Here is a 9592-nt window from a genome sequence, read left to right on the forward strand (position 1 = left end):
TTATCCATTAATGCTCAAAGCCTTGGATCCCTTTTACCCTTGCCTTTTGGTTTAAAGGGCTATTGGCTTTTTCTGCTTGCTTTTTCTTTTTCTTTCTTTTTCTTTTTTGCCATTTTTTTCACAAGCTTTATTATTCACTGCTTTTTCTTGCTTTAAGAATCAATTTTACGATTTTTCAGATTATCAATAACATTTCTCTTTTTTCATCATTCTTTCAAGAGCCAATAATTTTAACATTCATAAACTTCACTATCAAAATTATGCACTGTTCAAGCATTCATTCAGAAAACAAAAAGTATTGCCACCGCATCAAAATAATCAAACTAATTTCAAGATAAATTTCGAAATTCAAGTACTTCTTGTTCCTTTGTAATTAGGCACATTTTTCATTTAAGAAAGGTGAAGGATTCATAGGGCATTCATAGCCTTAAGACATAGATACTAGACACTAATGATCATGTAATGAAGGCACAAACATAGATAACACATAAAGCATAAAAATCAAAAACAGAAAGATAAGAACAAGGAACGCTTGAGCTCCTCTATGTCTCTTCCTTGCCTTTGTTGCTCTTCCCTCATGGCTATTTGATCCTTTCTAATTTCATGGAGAATAATGGAGTGATCTTGGTGCTCCATCCTTAGTTGCTCCATATTGGAACTCAAATCTCCCAAAGAGGTGTTGAGTTGCTCCCAATAGTTGTGTGGAGGAAAATGCATCCCTTGAGGAATCTCAGTGATTTCTTGATGAGGGACTTCTTCATGCTCTTGTTGAGGTCCATGAGTGGGCTCTCTTGTTTGCTCCATCCTCTTTTTAGTGATGGGTGATGACTTACATCATCTACCTTTTTCTTGCATAAAAAGGACTATAAAAGAGGCATAATCTCATTTGATCATTGTAATTCATGCCTTAATTGATGAATATCATAATACATTACTTTGAAATGAGTTTGTGCTGAATTTCAGGTGGAAAAGACATCAAAAATGGAAAAGAAAACAACAAAACAAGTGGGGCGTGTGAAGCAGGCGTGCCACTTGGAACAAACGCCATAAAAATGTATTGGCGTGTGGTGCACGAAATTGTGATCACTATTTTTCACAACTCAAATAATCCCCGGTAATGAATCCAAGGATGTCTACTTTCCAACGCCGTTGAGAGCGCGCCAATTGGGCTTCTGTAGCTCCAGAAAATCCACTTCGAGTGCAGAGAGGTCAGAATCCAACAGCATCTGTAGTCCTTTTCAGTCTCTGAATTAGATTTTTGCTCAAGTCCCTCAATTTCAGCCAGAAAATACCTGAAATCACAGAAAAACACACAAACTCATAGTAAAGTCCAGAAAAGTGAATTTTAACTAAAAACTAATAAAAATATACTAAAAACTAACTAAAACATACTAAAAACTAACTAAAACATACTAAAAACATACTAAAAACAATGCCAAAAAGCGTATAAATTATCCGCTCATCACAACACCAAACTTAAATTGTTGCTTGTCCCCAAGCAACTGAAAATCAAATAAGATAAAAAGAAGAGAACATGCAATGAATTCCAAAAACATCTATGAAGATCAGTATTAATTAGATGAGCGGGGCTTTTAGCTTTTTGCCTCTGAACAGTTTTGGCATCTCACTCTATCCTTTGAAATTCAGAATGATTGGCTTCTATAGGAACTCAGAATCCAGATAGTGTTATTGATTCTCCTAGTTAAGTCTGATGATTCTTGAACACAGCTACTTTATGAGTCTTGGCTGTGGCCCAAAGCACTCTGTCTTCCAGTATTACCACCGGATACATACATGCACAGACACATAATTGGGTGAACCTTTTCAGATTGTGACTCAGCTTTGCTAGAGTCCCCAATTAGAGGTGTCCAGGGTTCTTAAGCACACTCTTTTTGCCTTGGATCACAACTTTATTTCTTTCTTTTTCTTTCTTTTTCTCTTTCTCCTTTTTTTTTGTTTTTTTCTCTTTTTTTTCGCTTCTTTTTCTTGCTTCAAGAATCATTTTTATGATTTTTCAGATCCTCAGTAACATGTCTCCTTTTTCATCATTTTTTCAAGAGCCAATCATTCATGAACCACAAATTCAAAAGACATATGCACTGTTTAAGCATACATTCAGAAAACAAAAGTATTGCCACCGCATCAAAATAATTAATCTGTTATAAAATTTAAAATTCATGCAATTCTTCTCTTTTTCAATTAAGAACATTTTTTATTTAAGAAAGGTGATGGATTCATAGGACATTCATAACTTTAAGACATAGACACTAAGACACTAATGATCACAAGACACAAACATAGATAAACATAAGCATGATTTTTCGAAAAACAGAAAAATAAAGAACAAGGAAATTAAAGAACGGGTCCACCTTAGTGATGGCGGCTTGTTCTTCCTCTTGAAGATCTTATGGAGTGCTTGAGCTCCTCAATGTCTCTTCCTTGCCTTTGTTGCTCCTCTCTCATGATTCTTTGATCTTCTCTAATTTCATGGAGGAGAATGGAATGTTCTTGGTGCTCCACCCTTAGTTGTCCCATGTTGGAACTCAATTCTCCTAGGGAGGTGTTGATTTGCTCCCAATAGTTTTGTGGAGGAAAGTGCATCCCTTGAGGCATCTCAGGGATTTCATGATGAGTGGGATCTCTTGTTTGCTCCATCCTTTTCTTAGTGATGGGCTTGTCCTCATCAATGGGGATGTCTCCCTCTTTGTCAACTCCAACTGAATAACAGAGGTGACAAATGAGATGAGGAAAGGCTAACCTTGCCAAGGTAGAGGACTTGTCCCCCACCTTATAAAGTTCTTGGGCTATAACCTCATGAACTTCTACTTCTTCTCCAATCATGATGCTATGAATCATGATGGCCCGGTCCAGAGTAACTTCAGACCGGTTGCTAGTGGGAATGATTGAGCGTTGGATAAACTCCAACCATCCCCTAGCTACGGGCTTGAGGTCATGCCTTCTCAATTGAACCGGCTTCCCTCTTGAATCTCTCTTCCATTGGGCGCCCTCTTCACAGATGTCTATGAGGACTTGGTCCAACCTTTGATCAAAGTTGACCCTTCTAGTGTAAGGGTGTTCATCTCCTTGCATCATGGGCAAGTTGAATGCCTACCTTACATTTTACGGACTAAAATCTAAGTATTTCCCCCGAACCATTGTAAGCCAATTCTTTGGGTCCAGGTTCACACTTTGATCATGGTTCTTGGTGATCCATGCATTGGCATAGAACTCTTGAACCATTAAGATTCCGACTTGTTGAATGGGGTTGGTAAGAACTTCCCAACCTCTTCTTCGAATCTCATGTCGGATCTCCGGATATTCACTCTTTTTGAGTTTGAAAGGGACCTCCGGGATCACCTTCTTCAAGGCCACAACTTCATAGAAGTGGTCTTGATGCACCCTTGAGATGAATCTCTCCATCTCCCATGACTCGGAGGTGGATGCTTTTGCCTTCCCTTTCCTCTTTCTAGAGGTTTCTCCGGCCTTGGATGCCATAAATGGTTATAGAAAAACAAAAAGCAATGCTTTTACCACACCAAACTTAAAATGTTTGCTCGTCCTCGAGCAAAAGAAGAAAGAAGAGAGTAGAAGAAGAAGAAATAGAGGAGATGGAGGTGGCTTTATGGTTCGTCCAAAGTGGGAGAAGTAGTGTTTAGGGTGTGTGAAAATGAAGGAGTGAAGATGGGTTTATATAGGGGTGAAGAGAGCTATGGGAGGGTGGGTTTGGGAGGGAAAGTAGTTTGAATTTGAATGGTGCGGTAGGTGGGGTTTTATGAAGGATGGATGTGAGTGGTGAAGAGAAAGATGGGATTTGATAGGTGAAGGGTTTTTGGGGAAGATGTGTTGAGGTGATTGGTGAATGGGTAAAGAAAAGAGAGGGTGGTGGGGTAGGTGGGGATAATGTGGGGTCCACAGATCCTGAGGTGTCAAGGAAAAGTCATCCCTGCACCAAGTGGCGAGCAAATATGCTCATTATGCCAATTCTGGCGTTAAACGCCGGGCTGGTGCCCATTTCTGGCATTTAACGCCAACTTCTTGCCCTTTCCTGGCGTTTAACGCCAGTCTGGTGCCTTTTTCTGGCGTTAAACGCCCAGAATGGTGCCAGACTGGGCATTAAACGCCCATTTGCTGCCTTTACTGGCGTTTAAATGCCAGCAAGGTTTTCCTCCAAGGTGTGCTATTTTTCTTTCTGTTTTTCATTCTGTTTTTGCTTTTTTAATTGATTTTGTGACTTCTCATGATCATCAACCTACAGAAAACATAAAATAACAAAGGAAAATAGATAAAATATAACATTGGATTGCCTCCCAACAAGCGCTTCTTTAATGTCAATAGCTTGACAGTGGGCTCTCATGGAGCCTCACAGATACTCAGAGCAATGTTAGAACCTCCCAACATCAAACTTAGAGTTTGAATGTGGGGGTTCAACACCAAACATAGAATTTGGTTGTGGCCTCCCAACACCAAACTTAGAGTTTGACTGTGGGGGCTCTGTTTGACTCTGTTTTAAGAGAAGCTCTTCATGCTTCTTCTCCATGGTAACAGAGGGATATCCTTGTGCCTTAAACACAAGGGATTCTTTATTCACTTGAATAATCAATTCTCCTCTGTCAACATCAATCACAGCCTTTGCTGTGGCTAGAAAGGGTCTGCCAAGGATGATGGATTCATCCATGCACTTCCCAGTCTCTAGGACTATGAAATCAGCAGGGATGTAATGGTTTTCAACTTTCACCAAAACATCCTCCACAAGTCCATAAGCTTGTTTTCTTGAATTATCTGCCATCTCTAGTGAGATTCTTGCAGCTTGTACCTCAAAGATCCCTAGCTTCTCCATTACAGAGAGAAGCATGAGGTTTATACTTGACCCTAAGTCACACAGAGCCTTCTTTAAGGTCATGATGCCTATGGTACAAGGTATTGAAAACTTCCCAGGATCCTGTCTCTTTTGAGGTAATTTCTGCCCAGACAAGTCATCCAGTTCTTTGGTGAGCAAAGGGGGTTCATCCTCCCAAGTCTCATTACCAAATAACTTGTCATTTAGCTTCATGATTGCTCCAAGGTATTTAGCAACTTGCTCTTCAGTGACATACTCATCCTCTTCAGAGGAAGAATACTCATCAGAGCTCATGAATGGCAGAAGTAAATCTATTAGAATCTCTATGGTCTCAGTGTGAGCCTCAGATTCTCATGGTTCCTCATTAGGGAACTCATTGGAGGTCAGTGGATGCCCATTGAGGTCTTCCTCAGTGGCGTTCACTGCCTCTTCCTCCTCTCCAAATTCGGCCATGTTGATGGCCTTGCACTCTCCTTTTGGATTCTCTTCTGTATTGCTTGGAAGAGTACTAGGAGGGAGTTCAGTAACTCTCTTACTCAGCTGTCCCAGTTGTGTCTCCAAGTTTCTAATGGAGGATCTTGTTTCAGTCATGAAACTTTGAGTGGTTTTGATTAGATTAGAGACCATGGTTGCTAAGTCAGAGTGGTTCTGCTTAGAATTCTCTATCTGTTGCTGAGAAGATGATGGAAAAGGCTTGCCATTGCTAAACCTATTTCTTCCACCATTATTGTTGTTAAAACCTTGTTGAGATCTCTGTTGATCCTTCCATGAGAGATTTGGATGATTTCTCCATGAAGAATTATAGGTGTTTCCATAGGGTTCTCCCATGTAATTCACCTCTTCCATTGAAAGGTTCTCAGAATCATAAGCTTCTTCTTTAGATGAAGCATCCTTAGTACTGCCTGGTGCATTTTGCATTCCAGACAGACTTTGAGAAATCAAATTGACTTGCTGAGTCAATATCTTGTTTTGAGCCAGTATGGCATTCAGAGTATCAATCTTAAGAACTCCTTTCTTCTGATTTGTCCCATTGTTCACAGGATTCCTTTTAGAAGTGTACATGAATTGGTTATTTGCAACCATTTCAATTAGTTCTTAAGCTTCTGTAGGCGTCTTCTTCATATGAAGAGATCCTCCAGCAGAGCTATCCAAAGACATCTTGGACAGTTCAGACAGACCATCATAGAAGATACCTATGATGCTCCATTCAGAAAGCATGCCAGAAGGACACTTTCTGATCAATTGTTTGTATCTTTCCCAAGCTTCATAGAGGGATTCTCCTTCCTTCTGTCTGAAGGTTTGGACTTCCACTCTAAGCTTACTCAATTTTTGAGGTGGAAATAACTTTGCCAAGAAGGCATTGACTAGCTTTTCCCAAGAGTTCAGGTTTTCTTTAGGTCGTGAGTCCAACCATATTCTGGCTCTGTCTCTTACAGCAAAAGAGAATAGCATAAGTCTGTAGACTTCAGGGTCAACCCCATTGGTCTTGACAGTGTCACAGATTTGCAAGAACTCAGCTAAAAACTGATGAGGATCTTCCAATGGAAGTCCATGGAACTTGCAATTCTGTTGCATTAGAGAAACTAATTGAGGCTTAAGCTCAAAGTTGTTTGCTCCAATGGCAGGGATAGAGATGCTTCTCCCATAGAAGTCGGGAGTAGGTGCAGTAAAGTCACCCAGCACCTTCCTTGCATTTTTGGCATTGTTGTTGTTTTTGGCTGCCATGGGTTCTTCTTCTTTGAAGATTTCTGTTAGGTCCTCTACAGAGAGTTGTGCCTTAGCTTCTCTTAGCTTTCGCTTCAAGGTCCTTTCAGGTTCAGGATCAGCCTCAACAAGAATGCTTTTGTCTTTGCTCCTGCTCATATGAAAGAGAAGAGAACAAGAAAATATGGAATCCTCTATGTCACAGAATAGAGATTCCTTGAGGTGTCAAAGGAAAAGAAAAAAAGGAGGAAGGAGTAGAGAATTCGAACTTATCAAGAAAGATGGAGTTCGAATTGTGCATTAAGGAATAGTGTTAGTCCATAAATAGAAGGATGTGAGAAGAGGGGAAGAAATTTTTGAAAACAAAGTAAAAGATTTTAAAAACATTTTGAAAAATAGTAATTGATTTTTGAAAACTAAGATTGGAAAAAAAATCAAGTGATTTTTGAAAAAGATTTTTAAATTAGAAATCAAAAAGATATGATTGAAAACTATTTTGAAAAAGATGTGATTAAAAAGATATGATTTGAAAAACAATTTAAAAAGATTTGATTTTAAAAATTAATGACTTGGCTATCAAGAAAAGATATGATTCAAACATTAAACCTTTCTCCATAGAAAAGGCAACATACTTGAAATGTTGAATCAAATCATTAATTGATAGCAAGTATTTTTGAAAATGGAAAGAAATTGATTTTGAAAAAGATTGATTGAAAAGATATGATTTGAAAAATATTTGATTTTGAAAAATTTTTAAAACTTGAAAAAAATTTGCATTAAAAACAAAATCTTCCCTCTTGTGCCATCCTGGCGTTAAACGCCCAGAATGGTGCACATTCTGGCGTTTAACGCCCAAAGCACTACCCTTTTGGGCGTTAAACGCCCAGCCAGGCACCCTGGCTGGCGTTTAAACGCCAGTTTGCCCTTCTTCACTGGGCGTTTTGAACGCCCAGCTTTTTCTGTGTAATTCCTCTGCTGTATGTTCTGAATCTTCAGTTTTCTGTATTATTGACTTGAAAAGACACCAATTAAAAATATTTTTGGATTTTTAATAATGAGGAATAATCAAAATGCAACTAAAATCAAATAACAATGCATGCAATACACCAAACTTAGCAGTTTGTACACTACTGACACTAACAAAATGAGAATGCATATGAGAAACAACAAAACACTCAAGACAAGAGAATTTAAAGATCAGAACAAGGAAATCATCAAGAATATCTTGAAGATCACTTAAGACACATGAATGAATGCAAGAAGAACAGAAACATGCAATTGACACCAAACTTAACATGAGACACTAGACTCAACAAGAAACTTACAATATTTTTGGTTTTTATGATTTTGTAATTTTTTTGGATTTTTTAAAAATTAAGTGGAAAAGAAAATAAAGGTATCAAAATTCTTAATGAGAATTTCAGGAATCATGCAATGTTAGTCTAAAGCTTCAGTCTAAAGAAATTAGACATGGCTAGCCAAGCTTCAGCAGGACATTACATTCAAGAGCTAAATTGATGAGAATCAATCAGCTTTGGTGATGATAAGAACATCACCTTGAAACACTAGAATTCATTCTTAAGAACTCTGAAGATAAAAACCTAATCTGAGCAACAAGATGAACCGTCAGTTGTCCATACTCAAAACAATCCCTGGCAACAGCGACAAAAACTTGGTGCACGAAATTGTGATCACTACTTTTCACAACTCAAATAATCCCCGGTAATGAATCCAAAAACTTGGTGCTCAATACCATGGTATAATTTCACAACTTCGCACAACTAACCAGCAAGTGCACTAGGTCGTCCAAGTAATAAACCTTACGCGAGTAAGGGTCGATCCCACGGAGATTGTTGGTATGAAGCAAGCTATGGTCATCTTGTAAATCTTAGTCAGGCAGATTCAAATGGTTATAGATGATTTATGAATAAAGCATAAAGATAGAGATACTTATGTAATTCATTGGTGAGAATTTTAGTAAGCGAATGGAGATGCTTTGTCCCTTCCGTCTCTCTGCTTTCCTACTGTCTTCATCCAATCCTTCTTACTCCTTTTCATGGCAAGCTGTATGTTGGGCATCACCGTTGTCAGTGGCTACAGTCCCGTCCTCTCAGTGAAAATGTTCAACGCACCCTGTCACGGCATGGCTAATCATCTGTCGGTTCTCAATTAGGTTGGAATAGAATCCATTGATTCTTTTGCGTCTGTCACTAACGCCCAGCCTTTAGGAGTTTGAAGCTCGTCACAGTCATTCAATCATTGAATCCTACTCAGAATACCACAGACAAGGTTTAGACCTTCCGGATTCTCTTGAATGCCGCCATCAATTCTAGCTTATACCACGAAGATTCTGATTAAGGAATCCAAGAGATAAACATTCAAGCATTGTTTGCTTGTAGAACGGGAGTGGTTGTCAGGCACGCGTTCATAAATGAGAATGATGATGAGCGTCACATAATCATCACATTCATCACGTTCTTGAGTGTGAATGAATATCTTGGAATAAGAACAAGCTGAATTGAATAGAAGAACAATAGTAATTGCATTAATACTCGAGGTACAGCTGGTGCACGAATTTGCAATCCGTACAACTAACCAGCAAGTGCACTGGGTTGTCCAAGTAATACCTTACGTGAGTAAGGGTCGATCCCACAGAGATTATTGGTTTGAAGTAAGCTATGTTTATTTTATTAATCTTAGTCAGGATACCAATAGAGTTCTTTAGCCTCGTATAAAGTAAAAAAGGGCATAAAATAAATAGTTGTTACTTGTTGTGCAGTAATGGGGAATATGTTGGAGTTTTGGAGATGCTTTGTCCTCTGAATTTCTGCAATGTAATATTCAACTCAATTGTTTGTAAAGCCCGTCTACGGCAAGCTGTATGTAGGGTGTCACCATTGTCAATGGCTACCTCCCATCCTCTCAGTGAAAACGGTCCAGATGCTCTGTCACAGCACGGCTAATCAGCTGTTGGTTCTCGATCATGTTGGAATAGGATCCATTGATCCTTTTGCATTTGTCATCATGCCTAGCAATCACGAGTTTGAAGCG

At 38.9% G+C, this 9592-nt stretch overlaps 1 non-coding gene across 1 annotated transcript; it reads left to right on the forward strand.

Annotated features, from left to right (window-relative positions):
* Positions 1-6053: 6053 nt before the first annotated feature.
* On the forward strand, positions 6054-6157 carry LOC130937884 (small nucleolar RNA R71). The gene has a single exon (XR_009069077.1). It is a non-coding gene; the product is annotated as a small nucleolar RNA R71 (small nucleolar RNA).
* The last annotated feature ends 3435 nt before the right edge of the window (positions 6158-9592 follow it).

This window comes from Arachis stenosperma, chromosome 6 (genome assembly GCF_014773155.1).
Source record: "Arachis stenosperma cultivar V10309 chromosome 6, arast.V10309.gnm1.PFL2, whole genome shotgun sequence".
Lineage (NCBI taxonomy): Eukaryota > Viridiplantae > Streptophyta > Magnoliopsida > Fabales > Fabaceae > Arachis > Arachis stenosperma.